Below are 19,627 nucleotides of genomic sequence, written 5' to 3'. Positions count from 1 at the left end.
GAACCCGGGAGTCCAAACTGCCTAGGGCTTTAGGCATTGAGCAGGACTCCCACCTCCTATTGCTGTAAAGCATTTTGTGATACTTTCCATGAAGGATTTAGTATGAAACGAAATTGTGTTGTATCGGATTAGGGCTCCATACGTTTATTGTTTGCAGTATAGCATACATCTGCTGCCATAGTAATCTCTCTTTGGATGGGATGCACATTTATTCTGTGAGCCACTTCAACAGGAAAATACATGTGCTCATATCAATACGTTATTTAGGGAATAAAGGGATGCAGCTGCTCCCAGGCTCCTTCAGCAAACCTGCACAGTGACTTACAACTCTGTTCTCAGCAGCCTGTGCGACAGTCTCTTCACACTGCTGCCTGTTAATGTAAGGGTTTGTAAGCAAGGCCCCTAGAATCATAGACTATCAGGGTTGGAAGAGACCTCAGGAGGTCATCTAGTCCAACCCCCTGCTCAAAGCAGGACCAATCCCCAACTCCCCAGATCCCTCAATGGCCCCCTCAAGGATTGAACTCACAACCCGGGTTTAGCAGGCCAATGCTCAAACCACTGAGCTATCCCTTCCCCGCCCCAAAGCAATTTGGAGATGCCAGGGATTGAACCTGGGACCTCATACACGCAAAGCATGCGCTCTACCACTGAGCTAGATCCCCTTCCCCTATCTAGCCCCTAGAGTTTTCCAATCCTCCCCCCCCCCCCCCCGTGGTAATTCCCTACTGAATGGAGCAGTGTATTTACTTTTCAAGACAAGGTAAAGGAGAGAATTGGAGAGTCTGCCTTCATATTCTCTAGGCTTCTCCTGATGCAGACATACAAACCACAGGAGGCTGGAGCTCATGTTTTCCCAGCTCATTGCCCAAAGCCTGAGAAATGAATTCTCATAGCTTCGGGTGGCACTTTGACCACTTTCCAGGTAGAGTGGAGTGAAAGAAACTACCCCACTACTACAAGCAGCTAGGTCTCTCTCTCTCTCTCTTTTGTTTTAAAGTCTGGTTTATGTGGAAATGAGAATGACTATCCCTCAAGATACCATCTCCGGACTTGGAGAACGTTTCCCTGTGACACTGTACTGGGTGTCGGAAATCTACAGAAGATGGTTTTAAAAGCTGCCACAATGGAAGGAACATAATCTCCTTCAAAATAAAATCAGTCTTGATATATTTCAGGCATGGCCCACTCTGTTCTCTACCTCTTCGCATTCATCAGAAATAAAAGCAAGGAGGTTCTTCTTGGCAACTGCTCTTCAAAACAGGCTTCTTTTCCCTGCGTGGATACTGGTGAGGATGGTCGGTGGTGGAGAAGTTTTAAGACAGGTCTCAGCAATTGAAGAAATGAGTTGAGTATTGCCAACCCTTAGGAAGTCAAAAATCAAGAGATTGCTTAAAAATCGTGATTCTTTACAAATAATTCATTTGGGGCTCTTTTTATTTGCCTTTTTGGGTTTTGAGCCTTTAGGGTTCATGTTTTCAAGCTTTTCTCCATAAAATTTTTCAAATTTTCAGTATAAGTTGAGATTTTCACCTAACTCTGTGAATCCAAGAGCCTGGACACTTTAAAACAAATACACAAACAAAAAACAAATAGCAAATGTCATGAGAATTGGCAACCTGGTGAGCTACACAGTGAAGTAGAGGCACCAGTCTAGAATTACCATTAGTTGCATGAAAACCCTTTAAGGGTCTGTTTTATACTCACTTTGCCAAAGCTTAAATGGCTACACCGTGGGCAAGGCAGACCCAAAGAGTCAGGATTCTTTTCATTCATTATCATCAGTTATTTATTCAGTGCTTCCTTTGTGCCCAGTGCTATATAACCCATAATTATAAAGAAAATTCGTACTCTGAAATACATCCAATTCTTCTTTCCTTTACAACCAGTGCAGTGCTGGAGTGAGTCCACTGAAGTCAGTAGTTGGCATTACACTGGCAGAAAATGGGTTTAAGTGGGAGATGAAGCAAGACCAGACGCAGTGGGAGAGACAGAAGAGGGAGTTAGCTTAGACATGTTAATTTTTTTCCCAGATACTAAGAGATAAAAGAAATATAAAATCAAAACCCCAGACTGATCATGCTGAGGTAGCTGCAACGCCTGCAAACTTCTGAGGAGTCCCAGCCATCAAACATGGATATCACTGCATATAAACATGCTGTGAAATAAAAAACTAAAGTACTCAGGATTCTCTGAGCAAATGAGACTAGGTATGCTAGAAGAGATAATGGAGATGTTGGAAAGTAGTATCATCTTATGACTACAGTCTCAAAATACCACCATGACCCTCGGAAAATCCACAGCAGCAGTATATGGCAGTTCTTTGAGAGCAAACATAGCAGTTGCCATATTGCATTACATCATTGAGCCAAAACCTGATGTTTCAGAAGAATGTGGGGGGAATACTGCACCTGAGACATTTGTACCATGCTATAGGTATGTAGGTCAGGATTTTTTTCTGACCCTGCAGGGGTCATCTTATGCCCTGCAGGTTGGCATTTATTTGCCTTTTCCATGATCTTAAGGTGCATAACTACAATACAGAAGTTATCTGTCCTAAAAGTATCAAACATTTTAAAAATCCTCCCACACTATTTGATTTAGAGTTGAACCTGAACCAAAATTCTAGGTCCAAATATCATTAAAGTTCAGGGATATTAATACACAAACCAAGATCTGAATACATATTTTTTCAAGAGGCCTCATCTTTATAATTGACTCAAGCAAAGCCCCAGGTCCAAAAGCCACTGAACTTTGAGGCATTCAGAATCCAGATCTGAACTTCGCAGCACCTTAAGTTGATCCAGTGACGACTCTCCCAAGTGGATTCTGCAGGTTAACTTAGCTGTGCAATGTATAATATACTTAACATATTGCCTTCTATTTTCTTTCAGTTATTACACAGTTCGTAATACCAGTGGTACTTTATCGCTTATGTAGCACTTTTCATCTCTGGATTAGGAAGTGTTAAGTTAAGAGTGGACCCTCCATACAGAGAGGTGATGTGGCTTGCCTAAGGTTACACAGAAGGTCACTGACATAGCCTGGAATCAAACCCATGCATGCCTCCTGATTCCCAGTCCTGCACTCTGACAGTGGCTCACCAGCACAGCAAGTTGTGATGGCCTCAATGGCTCCTTTTCAGATGCCTTGGGCAGCTTCTCTTCCATGCATTTGACACACGAGCATCTAAATAACATGATGAGAAGCAGGCAGACCGCCTGCAAGCTGTGGCGTGTTGAGCCCAACTGTTGTGGGGATAATAAGGCAGAGCAGGCTTAACTTTTAACTTTTAAAAGGCGGCCTGACAGAACAATCTGGTGGGGGGGGAAAACAATCCAATAAATGCTGCAATTCATACCATCTTAAAAACTTCCAGTCTTTTCAGGCTTTTGTTAAAAATTCCACATCTTGATCTTCAAAACCCAAATAATGATGAAAAAGAAAAATCCGAAACCACAGACCTCTACAGAGTTTTATATATTCTATAGTAAAATAACTTTCCCATGACTTCCAAAATGCGGGGGGAAGCCTGATTTTTGTGACTGGAGTTTAGCTTTCTGCACGAAGGGGCCACAGCTGAAGGTGAGTTCAAAAGGACGGGGATTGTAAAGTTGGGCAGGACGCACTGATGACTGGAAGGATTGGAGTGGCAACAACACTGCTTTATCAAGTTGGGAGAAATTCTGCAAATGAACTTTGCAAAGAGTTATGCAGGGGTTGGCATTACAGTCTTGCACACACGCCTGTTTCCAATCACTCACTGGAACTTATTTTGTAGTTAACCTCCATAAAGGACTGTACAACTGAGCAAAGGCCTGTCACACACACATTATTTAGAAGCCCTTATTATTATTTTATTGCCAGTCCTTGACAGCGGAGGAAAAGCCAAGCGCTTTAATCTTTCTTTCTCTTTAGTTTACAGTGTAAGAGCTGCATGTAAGATGGATTTGATTAATATGTAACAGAGATGCAATTCTCTGTAAAATGTGCTGTACTTCAGAGCCCTGGAAAACAAACTGCATCACAATGGCTTAAATCTCAGTCCATTGTATTATATAGACATCATAAATAATAGAGAGCAGGCAGATATTGCTGCAGGCTTCATCTACATAACACATCTGAGCTCTCTATAATGTGTTCAACTTGTCACTTTTAGTACAGAAGAGAGGCAATAAAGCTAACAGCTGACTAAACCACATCAGCCCTGCTTCCACTGCCAGGGTGGTGAATGTTCATTAAGCAATCTTAGCTGTGACTTTTAAAATCCATAACTCTTACAAATGTAAAAAAGTTGCCACAAAAGATTAAGCACATTATGTATGTCAGAGCGTTAATTTTCCATGCATACCCCAATCGACGCAACCCTCAAATATTTCTCTTGCTTTTATTTTGTGTGCTTCTGCTTGAAACAAATCTTAATAGAAAATATTTGCTTTCGTCTGGAGGGGAAAAAACAGTTTAATTGTAACTCGCGCATTTCGTACAGCTAGCACAGAACGTGCTGCTCTGACCCAGAGGCATTTTCATGTGACACGAACAAAGGAGTTCCAACTGGAATATCATGAGCGAAGTTCACCCTGTGCAAATGGCCAGCATAAGATCGATACATCAGTTGAGTACCACTTCAGACCTCAAAATATGGCTTAAATGGGACTTAAGCACCAGACATTTTATTGGCCGCCTGCACAGGGATGAGTTTCATCCTGTGAGTGAAAATCTGTTCTGAGTTATGGGAGAGATTTTCAAAGGCAAAAATGCAAGTTAGACACCCAACTCCCATTGACTTTAGGTTGGGTGCCTAACTCCCCTTTATGCCTTTGAAGATCTTCTTCTATATTTGTATCTCTCAACGTGTCAAAGCCCCTGTTTGGAACATAAGGCATGATACAGATCCAAAAGGAGGAAAATGAACAACTTATTGATACTTAAAATGCTATGGGACGCCTTCCTTTAATGTGAATAACTCTGTGACTTCCACTTCATCATTCATAGATTCATAGATATTTAAGTCAGAAGGGACCATTATGATCATCTAGTCTGACCTCCTGTACAACGCAGGCCACAGAATTTCACCCACCACTCCTGCAAAAAATCTCACACCTATATCTGTGCTATTGAAGTCCTCAAATCGTAGTTTAAAGACTTCAAGGAGCAGAGAATCCTCCAGCAAGTGACCCATGCCCCATGTTACAGAGGAAGGCAAAAAACCTCCAGGGCCTTTTCCAATCTGCCTTGGAGGAAAATTCTTTCCCGATCCCAAATATGGCGATCAGCTAAACCCTGAGCATATGGGCAAGATTCATCAGCCAGATACTACAGAAAATTCTTTCCTGGGTAACTCGGATCCCACCCCATCTAATATCCCATCACAGGCCATTGGGCCTGTTTACCATGAATATTTAATTACCAAAACCATGTTATCCCATCATACCATGTCCTCCATAAAGTTATCGAGTTTAATCTTAAAGCCAGATAGATCTTTTGCCCCCACTGCTTCCATTGGAAGGCTATTCCAAAACTTCACTCCTTTGATGGTTAGAAACCTTCGTCTAATTTCTAGTCTAAATTTCCTGGTGGCCAGTTTATATCCATTTGTTCTTGTGTCCACATTGGTACTGAGCTTAAATAATTCCTCTCCTCTCTGGTATTTATCCCTCTGATATATTTATAGAGAGCAATCATATCTCCTCTCAACCTTCTTGTAATTAGGCTAAACAAGCCAAGCTCCTTGAGTCTCCTTTCATAAGACAAGTTTTCCATTCCTCGCATCATCCTAGTAGCCCTTCTCTGTACCTGTTCCAGTTTGAATTCATCCTTCTTAAACATGGGAGACCAGAACTGCACACAGTATTCCAGGTGAGGTCTCACCAGTGCCTTGTATAACGGTACTAAAACCTCCTTATCCCTACTGGAAATACCTCTCCTGATGCATCCCAAGACCGCATTAGTTTTTTTCATTCTTTATTCCATATGTGAATAATTTTCAGCAATAAAATTGCTGAGGGGACAGACAATTTGTGTGGAACATAGGTAACTTTGGAACTAGAATGAGGGACCTACGAGAGGGAATGTTGAAATGGTGTTGATCTGGAGTAATGCCATTGGCATCAGGAGAATTACTTCAGATTTACACCAATATAATTGAGAGCAGACTCAAGCCCTTTGTCAGCCTTCTTTCTGACTCCATATTTTTAATCATGTACTGGGATCATAAATGTTTGGGGTTTCTTTCATTAATATAGCACAACACAACTGTGGAATGTGCAGTTTTACTTCATGTCTCTTTTTTTTTAACACTAGCATTTGTGATTACTCAGAATCATGCAATTTGGATGACTTATCACTTAGATCTTATGGCAAAACAGTAATACACGAGGCTAATTATTCTTGATTTCTTAAAGTGCATTACAGTCCTCCTCCTCATCTTTATAATGGCACCTGAGACTTTCAAAGGGAGTGATACTGTCATACAAAATGTCTTTAAGAATTTTTTACTCAAGGCTGACTTATCCCCAAAGGATGCATTTTAGTGGTTACAGAAGCATTTTTGTCCCTGGGGGGTTATTAAGTACATATCTAGTGTGTGGATCTTTATACATAGCATTCATGTCAGATTTAAAATCTGTCTGGTAAAAGTACTTGTTAGTGTGTAAGGAAAATATGATTTGGAGAGGGTAGTCACAGGAGCAAAACTGGGAGTGATATGATCACTAGGAGCAGTAGGAAGAGACAGAGATTAAATAAGGAGGGGAAATGTCATACCAAGGGAAGTGGTAGAAATGCCATCGCATGAGTTATTTACATTTGGCCAGAGCACTGGAGAACATATTATAGGGAATAATTCTGTACTGGCCCTGAGGGCAGAGACGGTATATGACTTAACAGGCCATGTTTTCCTTTCATGCCTAGGATTCTCTGAAATATAAAACCACATTTTTTTTACTGGTACTATTTACTGTAGCTCTGATATCAAGATAAAAAGGAGATCTGTTCTTCTTTTCTTCCATTGTACACATACAGCCAATGCTAGTATGTTGAGAGAGAATTATCTTCTGAGGTTGACAACACTGTAATTGGAGCAATAATACTTAAAAAGACCTGTGTGCTCTTCACTAAAAGTGAGTCCTGACTACAAATACACTTAAGCCCAAGTGTCTTACAGGATATGCCTTCATTTCATTGGCTTGCAGTGTATTAGACTGATAGACAAGTCTACCTGTGATATATTTCATGGCAGTGGCACATGGATGCTACGGAGATGGGTAATCTATATATGTCGACAGACCATTCACACATATCCTCATTGGTCTCTATTTCCTCTTCGTATATTGAGAGTATTTTTGTTTCTCTCCTCTTTCCTTTGTACTGTGCATGTTTCTTATCTCTTCTGTAACCTGTAGCTCAGCTCATACCAGTGAACACTGACACTGAAACCCAACTGTGTGTGTGTTTTTTCCATTCTTCCAATATATTTACAATAAGGCTCAGATTTGTACTCGTCCTACTGTGAAACAGAGAGCAGTACCTTCAAAGATGTGGACCACCTGGCTTAACTTGTCCCTTGGGAGAGATGCAGATGGAGTACATGACAATGGATGACCAATAGAAGCACTAAGCTGTTAGCTTTCCCACCCCCAGGGTAATTGAGGTGCTTGGTTTTGTTTGCTTTGACTGTAGCATTTAAAGAGACTTTCTAAAGATCTGTTACATCTGAAAGAAATTTGGTGGGGAAACAGGCCAAAAGTATTTTAGTGCTGGTCAGAAACTCTACATTAATAATTTTTCTCTCCTGACACCCATCTTACATTCCTCTTTAGTACTATTGATCTCAAAGAGAAAGTCTTTTAGCAATTTCCAGACAGCTAATCAGCGTCACATGATCCCAGCCTCGCCATATTGGCAGGGGGCAATGTGAGGAAGTTTTTGTGCTCTACCTGCAGGATGGATAAATAGAGGCCTTCAGTCTCCAGGGCTGTCAATCCAGCAGCTGTTGCTGAGCGCTACCTTCCAGTCTAATGTACAGCATTGCTATTCGGAGTCAGAGTAACGTTCGCTTCTTGGCATCATTTAGAAGAGACTGCTGTCTCCAGGCTCAGAGAAGGTCTCCAACAGAGCTGTGTTCGCAGGGGACAGCGCAACCAACTCCCGCAACAAACACAGCAACAACAAAAACAAAACCCACAAACAGGACCAGGGAGGGACCAAAATGAAATTTCAAACCGGTGCGTTAACGTTGGCGAGTTGAACGGTGTCGCTGAGGCAAATGGGATCCAAGCAGTACTGAACTCCTCACAGCACAGCCAGATGGCCTGGTGCAACAGCAGCCTTTCAGAATTAATAACTGCTTCTCTTGGGGGAGAGGTTCATTCAGGAACTGTTTCACATTTCAGCAGGAGTATTTTTTTTTGCTAGTGTTGTCTGGCTGCTTTCCTCTGGGTGGGATGTGAACCGTGCTCAAAGAAGGTTAAAAAAAAACCCCTGTCCCCCCCCCCCCCTTTTTTTTCCCCTCCCTGCCTGTGGCTTCGAAAAGTGCAGCTTTTAATCTAGAAATTATGGTAACTTGTATGTGCATTTTGAGAGTATATCATTGCTGCAGTTAATTAACAGTTATTAGCGTTAGCGTACTGTGCTGTATTATATGTCACAAATCATCGAGTCTCCCTGTGCAGTTACAGCAATTAAGAACTCCATCACACCTTCTGTATAGTCATTTGGTTCTCTTCCAGGTCTTTTCAAAACTGGAAATTGCTAATCAAATCATTTCTGCTCTGTGCCTCGGTATCGTTTATTCCATTCCTAATGATGTGCGACTTTTTTTTCTTTGGCCGTTAACAGAGGCATCCGTGCGTCTAACCCATTTCACACCACCGTCATGCTTTAGAGAGGCGATAATGAACTTGCAGGAGGAAGTGTTGGCTTTGGTGGGTTCTCCCCCCCCCTTACCCCCCCTTGGAGCAATGTCTTTCCTCGCCTGCTGTTGGGTGATTGAATTTTGAAACTGTAAAATGCATTGACAGACTTACAAACCCGACTTGCCAGAGCCCCAGACACCATAGTTTAGCGTCAATTCAGAGCTCAGTGAGATTCCTGCCTGATCAATTTGTCATCCCTCTAAATGGAAGCTAATTACTTTCCAAGGAAAGATTACAAGCAAATATCACCCTTTGCATCAGCAGCCATCTGCAGTGAGCTTAAGGCAAAGTCCAAAGGGTTTTAACTAAAGGGGGACAACACAGGGCCACGCCACTTCTCCCATCCTCAGGCCTGTCAGAGTTTATTTTATTTACGCCAGCGATAAAATTGCCTTCACATTTGCTCAGGTCATATGTCGAGGGCACATCTCACTTTTCAGGTCTGCAGGATAAGAATACCATAATTCTGGCAAAGATGTCAGGTGTCAGCCAAAGATTAAGCTTCTCCATACTACCTCAAAAGGTTTTATGGATCTGTACAAGCCAAAGCCTTGCCTCCAGAAATAATAATTTTAAAAAAAGGGCCTTCCCATGTTTCCGTGATTCTATTATATCTCCCCACAAAATAGTCCACTAATATCTATGCCTGAACTCAATGGATTACACAGGTTTCCAAAGCACCAAGTGGACTCAAGAGAAGGGTGTTTTTTATAGTGACGGCACTGGGCAGAAATAACTTTAAGGATTATGTATGAGAGAAGAACCCAGCCTATCCTGAAACTGCAAGTCCAGACACCTGGTTTCTGTTCTTAAAGCTCTCTAACTCATGATCCCTTTCTCTGCCTTAACTGGCCCTTCTGTAAAATATCTGTAATACCATTCACTCCACATCATGCGGTTTTTCTGAGACTCTCGAGTAATGTTTGCAAAGTTCATTGAAATGCTGATATGAAAGGTGCTATTGTAGGAATGCAAAGTAACAGTCTTCATTTCCAGTGGGAAGAGCCTAATGCAGAAGTGAAATGCATCTTTTATACATTTCTAAGTATTAGCCCATGAACGTGCTCTCTGCTCCCCTCCCCTCATCTTGCATGGACCTTTCCTATCCTTTCATGCAGTTTCACCAATAAAGGTTGAAGTAGTTTCCTCTTCAGGTTTCTCCAACTATTTTCATAACTTCATTGGACAACATGTCTTTCCTTCCTTGCCTAAATGTCTTAATGTCACTGCCTCCGCTCCTCTTCTTCTTTTAATTGTAACTGTGCACTTGTATCCTTTAACACTGTAAAGGTTTTGGGGAGACAGTTTGTGTGAAAGAATCTATGCAAAAGAAGGCTGAGTGTTATTAGAGTGTAAACAGCTTGGGACATAGACCCTCTTGTTCTGTGTTTGTACAGTGCCTGGCACACTGGTCCATAACTGGGCCTCTAGGCGCTACTGCAATGCACATAAATAATAATAATAATAATGTACCACATCATTGGTAGAATGTTCTGTCCACTGAATGTCACCTGTTGTGTAGAGCCGAGTGTGTATACTTCCATACTCATCTTTTAGGTGAAAAATCAGAGATTGTGGCTGAAATTTAAGCTGTGATGCCACTGTGAGAACTAGCAACATGCACCTCTTGGGGATAATTTAGCACTAACTCAGGATCTGATTTTAAACCAGTTTTAGTTATATGGATGCAACTTCACATGCGGACACTCATATTTCAGTTTGAGTGCCTTATTTTGGTTTAGCTTAGGTCAAATAGGAACAGCTTTAAGTGTAATCAAAATAAACCATTCTTAAAACAAAATCAGTGTGTCCACACAGCCTTCTGCGTCAGTTTAAATTGACTTAAATACCAAAGATAACCTGGTGCAATTTGTGGGTGTAGATAAGATCTTGGTGAAGAGGGTTAAATGACAAGGAGGTTCCCTTCACAGTGTCATGGACAGGAAGATCATAAAAGGGCTGACTTCACTTTCTGTTTACAACATTAAACCCTGTATAGCGTTTCAACTCTTAAAACTGGAAAGTCCTTCAAAGAGGGTGCTATTAATGAGCCAAGCAGCCGTATGGCATGTTTCTTCTGTCTGCTCAGATATTTCTGCTGATAAACAGGTATCTAAGCCACCCAGTCTGACTAGACTGAAATGCATCTCTGCATTGTGAACACCAGACATCATAAGCTGCATGGGTGGTGTGTGCAGTGTTGGATTTAACTTGGACTTGCCTGGCTTTGGGGAGTTTGTGCTATGCACTTTGTTGCCATTAAACTTGGGTTTATTTTTTGTTTCTATTTCAGATGGCTTATTTTAAAACATTGTATGTGTTTTGTTTTATCTTCATTCCTAAAGCTGCTTAACTTGTTTTTTTCCCACAGGGCCTGACTTATACCTGAATTTTCCCAAAGCTTGGGCGTGTTCACACTGTGGGTTTTTAATTCGGCCTGTGACAACTATAACAGCACAGCTCAGCTCACCGCAAAAAGTCTGGCTGTGCCCGAAGTTTGGTGGCTGTCCGATTTGGGTGCTATTATTACTTATTATCATTTATTTGTACCAAAATCAAAGCCACCTTGTGCTGGATGTTATACAGAGACCTAGAAAAAGGTAGTCCCTGTCCCAAACACAACACGTGGGAGAAAGGAGTTGTTATTAACTGCATTTAACAGCAGAGAAACTGAGGCTCACAGAGATTGAGTGACTTGCTCAACATTCATAGATTCCAAGGCCAGAAGGGACCTTTGTGGTTATACAGTCTGACCTCCCCTAGAGCACAGGCCAGAGAACTTAAGTTCTAGAGCACAATAGGTTTTAGAGCAAACCTTTTAGAAAAACAAATAATTTGTGATGAAGAATGCGACACAATCCTTGGTAAATTATTCCAATAGTTAATTACTCTCACTGTTAAAAATTGACATCTGATATTTCGAATCTGAGTTTGTCTAGCTTCAACTTCCAGCCATTGGATCGACGTTCTATGTTTCTCGGCTGGATTGAAGAGCCCAATATTTAATATTTGTTCCCCATGTAGGTACTTATAGACTGTAATCAAGTCACCCCTTAACCTTTTCTTTAAGATAAATAGATTGACCTCCTTGAGTCTGTCACTATAAAGTGGGATTTCTCATCCTTTAACCATTCTCCTGGCTCTTCTCCGAATCATCTCCAACTTATCAACATCTTTCTTGAATTGTGGGCACCAAAGTCTGTGGCAGAGCTGAGATTTGAACCAACGTCTCCTGAGTTCTAGTCCAGTGTTTTAGCCTCAAACAACCATCCGTCCTGTCTGTGTTCAGTTCACTGACATCATTTTAATCAGTCGTGTCTCACTGGAGCCATTGTCCAAGTGGAGGACTACACTGTGTAAATGAGTTATTCTTTGCAATGCTCCATTTTATAGTTGCTTTTCCTCCTTGTGGAATTGTGCTCTGATTTCTGCCCGTCACATGTGTTCTTGTAAGAGGGTCTAGAGATTTTTCTCTTTTGCCAGTGAATGGGAGACAGTGTCTGGTATTTTGAGAACTGAGCCTTTGTGAAAGAGAGATGGAAAGAGTTCCCTTGCCCACTATGGTATCATTGCTATCTGCTTAGACATCATTAACTTTTCCTTTGAAGATAGCAGGCAAAGTTGCCAACCCCATTTTTTTTTTTTTAACAGGGTTAGGTTTCTCTGGCCCTCCTCAGATCCGGAAACGAGATTAAAATCAGTTGCTGAAAAGCCACTGTGTTTATTATTTGAATACAGCAGAGCACGGCTGCTCTGGCCACCTCATTAAAGGAGGGTATTATGAGCAGGCGAGTATCGTGTTTCTAGTTTGATAAAACGCGTTGCCTGACAGCAAGCTCAGTGTATCTCTCAGGCGATCCGCTCTGGCACATATTTTCTGCCTCAGTGGCTCCTCTCAGTAGGATAGGCAGTCTCTGCCTTTCTGTTTGACGTTTTTGCTTATAATTGCTTGAAAAATCATCCACTTCTGTTTAAAAATTGCTACCTGAAGTAGTAGTCCGTCTTTGCATCATGACAGCAAGAGGCCAATGAAGTAACGGGTGCTCAACCATATGAAGCTAACTTCGTAAAGCATTGCCCATGGTGCACTGCAGGGTGACTTGAAATAATTAGCCTCTGGAGGTTGGAAACCTATGCTGTAAATCCCAGAGCTGAGAGTGAGGATAGTTTTTTATCACTGTCCTTAATGGAAAAATAGTAACATCATGGCTCCTTCTTTGACATAATAAACTTGTAGCGGCGCCTTCCAGGACGGTGTACTTACAGCTCCATTGACCTTTCCTCTGCCCAGACCCATTGTTTCACGGGGTAATCACTCGTCTATAACAGTTTTTTTTTTTCCAGGCCTAAACCGTAGCACAGAAGTGATTTTATTTAACATGGCCTTAAGAATCCGGCCTGTCTGTGTTAGAGAAATTTGCACTGATGTATCTACATCAGCATTACACAGTGACACACTCTTAATGTAGACCCATTGTGCTGCGGGTGGCTTACTTTAGTAATTTACCAGTACATTGCACCTACCGTGGGGCCTTACACTGGTGTAAATTTATCTGATGTCGACAGTGCCTTACTAGGAAACCTTATGCTAAGATTCACACTATAATTATGCATATGTGTATGCAGGTATATACCTGTGTAAAATGCCATGCATACCAGTAGTGTTCAATCAATAATAATAAACTGATAGAAACTGCACATAAAGACCCTTTAAATTCTCGCCGAATTTTTACAAATAAGTTATACAGCACATCTCTATTTTTTTATTTTGCTTTAGGGTTCAGTCCTTCAACGATTTATTACCATAAGCAGCCACCTTGATTTCATACAAGCCACTCATGGTCGTAAGCACTAAGGGCCTCATCCAGTGTCTACGTCAATCAGAGGAAAGCCCCACACTGACTTCAGTGGCCAAGAGGTTGTGCCTTAAATTCTGTAGCAAGTGTTTACAGCTGCTGTTTTAGTTGCTGTGGCAGCACTTTCAGCCTACCTGCCCGGGCCCGGTTCCTAGTTTAGGAAAGATTTTTGTCCTTTGTTAGGAGGTGAATCTTTTTTCCAAGCTGAAAGATGCTTTGAGTCCACATCCAGTTTGTGTTGATTCCTATTTAATCCAAATTGGTTCACATGTCTCGAGTCCAACCGGGGTTGAACTTCTGACATAAATCCACAATATATACAAGAAACCCACAGATCACCAAATCTATCTTCATAGATCTAGTAACCATCCCAAACACAGCAAGAAATCTGTTGTCTACAACCAAGCACTCAGATACCATAGAATCTCTCTGAGGAGGAAGTCTGGGATATAAACCTTAACACTCAAAACCGCCTTCACCAAACAAGGACACTCCACCAGAGAAGTAGATCACATCATGAAACGGGCCAGCCAAATACCCCGAGAGAATCTTCTTCAGTACAGAAATAAAACCCCCTTTGATGGCGCACCCCAATCGTCACCTACCAACCCACACTGGAATCCATACAAGGTATCCTCAAACAACAACAACCCATACTCGATGGGGACCCCATCCTGAAGGAAATCTTTCCTGAACCCCTTCTTCTGGCGTTCAAACAACCCCGCAACCTCTCCAAGCTCATCATTAGAAGCAAGCTCTCCACAGACCAGGACACACCAACTCCAAGTGGCACCAGACCCTGCCAGAACAACAGATGCAAAACCAGCAGACATATCTTCACTGCTACAGTGATCAACACAACACACCTTTCAAGATCCATAGGTCTTACGCACAACTATCACAACATATGATGTACCTAATCCAGTGCACTAAATGCCCCAATAATAACTTTGTGGGTGAAACCAGACAATCACTATGCTCTTAGATGAACTCGCACAGGAAAATGATAAGACAAAAACACCCTATCACCTGTAGGTGAACACTTTTCACAAATGATTATGCTATATCTGACCTAACAGTCTTCATCGTCAAAGGAAACCGGCACAACACTTTCAAAAGATGAGCCTGGGAGCTTAAATTCATAACTTTGCTAGACACTAAAAATCACTGGATTTATGGCTTATTACAACATTCTGTAGCCCGCTAAGCCCCCCTTTTGTACTATGACTACAGGAATGTTAACAGACCACTTCACCTTGAATGGTCTCTTGTAACTACTTACCCTAAACTATCTGTTTGATTTTGTTTTTAGCTGTGAGACTCTCAGTACCTCTCCCAGACCAAAAGAAGAGTTCTGTGTAATTCAAAAGCTTGTCTTCCTCACCAACAAGATATTACCTCACCCACCTTGTCTTGTAAATCCACAAAAGCAGGGAAACTGGGAGATAAAGTCAAAAGGTGGGGTTTTCAAAAGCTCAGCCTAGCTCTATTCTTATTGAAGTTAATGGTAAAACTCCCCCTAACTTAAATGGTGGTAGAGTTAGCCAACACCGAACACCTCTGAACATCCATCGAAATGTGCCTTTCGCTCACGTGGTTCCCCTCAGAGGAGAATTGCAGTCAACAGGTGATGTCGTGTCATTGCTGGAGGAAGACTAGAAGCACAGTACCAATGGTCTGACTTCTTATGGCTTGCTAGTGTTCCTGCCATCTACTGCAAGACCTCGGTGTAACACAAAGACTTAAATACAACTTTTCAGATTTAACTCTTTCTTCAGGGCTTGCATGGCTTAAAATGAAATCCTGTATTAGAACCTGAGTTTGGGTGGTTTAACATAGGGACTGGGTACAACTATCAGCTCTTCTCCCAAGGAGCCAGGGGAGTTTTTTCTCAACTACCAAAACAATGTAAGTTCTTCTTCAAGTGCTTGCTCATATCGATTCCAGTTAGGTGTCTGCATGCCGCGTGTACAATTCGCCAGAAGGTTTTTCCCCCTAGCAGCATCCGTCGGGTTGGCTCTGGAGCCCCCGGGAGTTGCACCTTCGTGGCGCTGCATATAGGTCCCTGACAACCCGCCACCTCTCCAGTTCCTTCTTACCGTCAGTGACGGTCATTGGAGCATTTCATCTCTCCTGTTCAACGAGCAATCCTCTAGCATAGTTTTCTGTAAATAGTTAAAGATAGTTTACAAAATTGTTGTAGTTCGTTAGATAGACGTTTGGACTTGGGGTACTGGGGGGTGTTTCCCTCTCCCAAGTCCGGGGCATGCCTTGGACCCAGGGATACAAGCCACACTCAGCTTGTCTAAAGTCCTTGGGGGAGTCCCATCAAGAGGACAGGTGCAAGATCTGTAGGAGCTGTCGCCCCCGCACAAAGAAAGGGAGGGACCACAGACTAAAGTTACTGCTAATGGAAGCAGCTCTCCGCCCTCAGTCTGAATCGAGCCCATGGACACAGCACCGGGCCCCTGAGCATCAGTGTGCTGGCTTCGGTCCGGGAAGTGCTGAAGAAGGACTCTGCAATCAGAGACCCTCATCACCGGCGTTCCCCAACACCGAGCACAGCGCAGGATCACTCTCGGCACCTATGACAGTCTCTTGTCCCAAAGAAGAAACACAGGAAGACTGATAGAGGGCTCTCCCCTTCCCGCGCACGGGAACATGTACTCAAGGGAGGGGGACCAGTGCAAGACCGCATCTCCTCTCCAGCTCAACAGCTGGCACAGTCAACTCCAGGCCCACGGGAGGGACCATTGAGTCTGGTGCCACTGGAGGAGACCAGGTGGAGGATTTGGACCTCCCTTTTACACCCGAGACTTATGAAGTGGCGCGGGACCTGATAACACTGACAGGTCCACACTTGTCCCACCATGGTGTCACTGCACCAGTCCCAAGGCCCCAAACAACTCAGAAGCCACTGGTGCAGCCCAGGGGCAAGCCGGATATGACATGGCAACAATCTACATTGGCCTGGCAGTGATCCCAGGCACAGACAGGCACGGCGCCGCCATTGTCCCTGCACGCGGATTCATCAGAGTCCAAATCGGACACTGACTCATATGTGTCCCAAAGAAGCTGACGCTGTAGCCTCCGGCACTCCCAGACAGCGGGGATAACCCAAACTTTCCCCCCGGTACCGTGGCCACCTCAATGGCAAGTACCAGCTCAGATGCCAACTCAGTGCCCTTCTGGACCCCGTGGGCTTACCACCAGTCCCAGGGGTCCGCCTTGGTACGCTCCTTTTTGGTCACGTCTGAGAGAAGGACTGCGTCTAGGGCCAGGGATTTCTCCTGGGCATTAGCCACCACTACCGCTGCCAGCACCACAATTGGCACCGTGTCCGGTACTGACACCAGACCCGGAAGGGCACAAGGGGCCCTCCCATATTTGGGGCTCCTCAACATAGTCTCCAAGTGAGGCAGTGGCAGGAGCATCCTTGGGGCCTCCCCTTCCCAACAGTAAAGCCCCCCTTGAAGTTTTGAGGCGGGTCACTCAGAACCTTGGGATACAGATGAAGAGGTCACCGAGGTGTCAGACCCAATGGTGGACATTTTATCCCCGGCAGGACCCACCAGGGTGGCCATTCCCCGATAAAGACCATTCAGGAGAACACAAAAACTCCTTGGCAGACACCATCCTCTCTGGCTCCTACAGCTGAGGGAGTTGTGCCTTCCAAAGGCTACGAATATTTGTTTACCCATCCCCTTCCAGACTCGTTGGTAGTGGTGGCCGTTAACTCCAGGAAGAGGCGAGGGCAACAAGGGCCTACCCCTCGACCTAAGGATGCAGAGAAGCTGAACCTCTTCGGGAGGAAGCTGTACTACACCAGACGGCTCCAGCTTCGTGTTGCAAACCAGCAAGTGATCCTTTAAGTCATTGGACGCAATGTCCAAATTATTGGACCTTGTCCCACCGGATTCTAAGCCGGAATTCTCAGCTATCATGGGTGAGAGCAAGACAGTTGCTAGGATGTTGCTGCAAGCGGCATTAGACTCTGCGGACTTTGCAATGCGGACTATGTTTTCGGGCATCTCAATGCACCATTGCTCATGGTTGCAGGCCTCAGGCCTCCCCAGGGAGGTCCAACAGACAATTCAGGACTTACCATTCGAGGGGGCCGCATTATTTTTGGAGAAAAAAGACTCCACAGTTCGAAAGACTCCTGAGCCACTCTGAGATCACTGGGACTGCACACCCCTGCCATCCAGCATAGACAATTTTGGCCTCAGCCCACGACACGACCATACCAGGGACAGTCTAGGCAGGACCAGAACCGTAGGGGTCCCAGAAATCAGAACCGCCGTTGCCAACCCCAACCCCTGAATGACAGGGGATCTGGGTCATCCAGGCAGCCACCAGGCCCTAGGCAGACCTTTTGAGGATGTGCCAGAGGGCATTATACCAACCTCTCAACTGGATTGTTCTTTCCCATTTTCGGAATGTCTGTCCCATTTCTACCAAGTGTGGTCCCATATCATCTCAGACCGTTGGGTCCTCCGCACGGTAGAAATGGGATATTCTCTTCAATTTTCCTCACCCCACCCCCCATTCCTCTTCAGGAACCCTTCTCACAAGCAACTTCTTGTCCAGATGGTACAAACCCTCCTATAGACAAGGGCTGTGGAGGAGTTCCGCCGGAGCTCAGGGGAAATGAGTTTCACTCCCAGTATTTCCTAATACTGAAACAAAAGGGGGCCTCAGACCCACCTTGGACTTGTGCAATCTCAACAGGTTCATGAAGAAACTAAAGTTTTCAATGGTCTTTTTGGGCAATATCATCTTGTCCCTGGTTCCAGAGATTGCTATGCCGCTCACAACTTGAAGGACACATACTTCCACATATCTATAATCCCGCCCAAAGGCGCTTCTTGAGGTTTGCCTTCGGGAGTTCCCACTACCAATTCAAAGTACTACCATTTGGCCTATCATCGGCACCTCAGGTGTTCACCAAATATATGTCTGTCATCGCCGCTTTTCTGCGGAAAAGGCAGGTTCAGGTATTTCCTTACCTAGACGACTGGCTAGTCAACAGCCGGTCCAGAACCCAAGTGCATCAATAGGTCACCTTCATAAGATCCACCTTCAACACATTAAGCCCCCTCCTAAACACTCAAAAGTCAACTCTCACTCCTACTGACAGAATAGAGTTCATGGGGCAGTGCTAGGCTCAACACAGGCCAGAGCGTTCCTGCCCTAATCTCGCTTCCAGGCCATTCACGACATCATACAAGACCTCAAACGATTCCCTATAACCACAGTAAGGAGTTGCTTAAAACTCCTGGGTCACGTGCCAGCTTGCACACATGAAGTGCAACCGAGGCTCAGACTTGGACCTCTTCAAGCTTGGCTGGCATCGGTGTATTAACCAATCAGGCACAGTCTAGACATGGTGGTTACCCTTCCACCAGAGGTTCTCAAGTCTCTTCACTGGTGGCTCGACCCGCACTTGGTTTGCGCAGGGGTCACGTTTTCCAAACCCCCTTCCGTCCCTATGTCTGACTGCCGACGCCTCGGCCATGGGGTGTGTGGCACACCTTGAGGAGCACAGAACTCAGAGCCTCTGGTCTCAAGAGTTACTGATGCTTCACATCAAGGTAAGGGAGTTCAGGACAGTCCAGCTGGCATGTCAGGCCTTAAGGTCTCTCCTTGAGGCCAAGTGCACATCGGTCTTAACAGACAATACAACAACAATGTTTTATATCAACAGACACAGGAGAGCATGCTTCTCTCCCCTGTGTCAGGAAGCCCTCAAGCTCTGGGAGTTCTGCATAGCACACTCCATACTTTTGGAAGCGTCCCATCTTCCAGGGTCACAGAATGAACTAACAGACCACCTCAGGAGGTCTTTTCACAATC

General features: G+C 44.0%; 1 protein-coding gene and 1 non-coding gene across 11 annotated transcripts in view; one reads left to right on the top strand and one right to left on the bottom strand.

Annotated features, from left to right (window-relative positions):
- The window catches only part of AUTS2 (activator of transcription and developmental regulator AUTS2), a 990,679-nt gene that overhangs the window by 844,155 nt on the left and 126,897 nt on the right, over positions 1-19,627 (top strand). The gene's annotated exons all lie outside the window — the stretch shown is intronic.
- TRNAA-UGC (transfer RNA alanine (anticodon UGC)) lies at positions 594-665 on the bottom strand. Its single transcript has one exon. It is a non-coding gene; the product is annotated as a tRNA-Ala (tRNA).

The sequence above is a fragment of the Lepidochelys kempii genome, chromosome 17, assembly GCF_965140265.1.
Source record: "Lepidochelys kempii isolate rLepKem1 chromosome 17, rLepKem1.hap2, whole genome shotgun sequence".
NCBI lineage: Eukaryota > Metazoa > Chordata > Testudines > Cheloniidae > Lepidochelys > Lepidochelys kempii.
Note: the sequence above shows the minus strand (reverse complement) of the source record. Positions and strands in the feature narration are given on the sequence as shown.